Raw genomic sequence first — 1083 nt, forward strand, 5'->3', positions numbered from 1 at the left:
TTATATTGAAGTGGATGTCACTTGAACATATACTCATAAGTGAAATAAACCAGACACACATGTGTAAATATCATGTAGTTTCCCTAGTATAAGAACTCAAAAGAAGAAATACAAATAGAAAGGTATGAGACAAGTAAAAGGAAAGCATGATCTCTAGGACTAACTAATTAAGAGAGGGAAAGAAGAGCTAGGAAACATGAATAAGTCAAGCTATACAATTATACATAGAAGATGGGCAAGGCAATGATCCTGAGAATCTTCAGAAGATTTTTGAATCTAGCAGTTAATTGGAAAGATTCTCACCCTGACTAACTATATATACTAATACATGTGAACTAAACTACGGCACTGCCAATGGTAATTTGTAATAGTAGTTTCATGCATGGAGTGCCTGTCATTCTGGTATTCTGAATATGGGCTGCTTGTCATGACATGCCAGTTGCTGCTATGATGTCTCTCAGGTAGATGGTTGCTCAAAAAGTAGGGGGTGGTGAATGAAAGCAAGAGACAGGAAAAGGAATACTGTGGGACTGTCCTGCTTCAAGGTTGTATATGGTTAGATTTTTGGACTTATGTGTGAACATAAGAAGTATATAATCTTTATGCCTATTTTAAAAATATATTCTTATTTTTAAATGTTTTTATCATATTCTGTAGGGACTTAAAGTTCAACATATCAATACTTGAGGAACAATGCCTGTTCCATATTATGCCTAAGATGTTTCATATGCAGACAGATAGTGTGGTTAAGCTTAACAGCCTAGGTTGTATGGTAATAAAAATAAGTTTGTCTTCTGGATGGTTAACAACCTAAGTTTGCAGACCAAATTAAAGTAAAAGGAGGGCTGCAAGGAAAGCCAACATTTTGGCCCTAGCCTTCTAAGGTCAATTAAGACTCAGGACATATGGGAACTTGTACTGTAACGTCATGTAACTCGGCAGTGTCCCACATTTTCTGATCATGGAGATTATGTGGAAAAAGAGGAAAGCGATTGATGATGTAGAGTGTGCCTAAGGAGAGTCACATGGAGAGAAAACATTCTCTCAGGCTTTCACAGAGAGCACATTGGCCAAGCAATGGCC

This window comes from Octodon degus, unplaced genomic scaffold, assembly GCF_000260255.1.
Source record: "Octodon degus isolate 3935 unplaced genomic scaffold, OctDeg1.0 scaffold00240, whole genome shotgun sequence".
Taxonomy (NCBI): Eukaryota; Metazoa; Chordata; class Mammalia; order Rodentia; family Octodontidae; genus Octodon; species Octodon degus.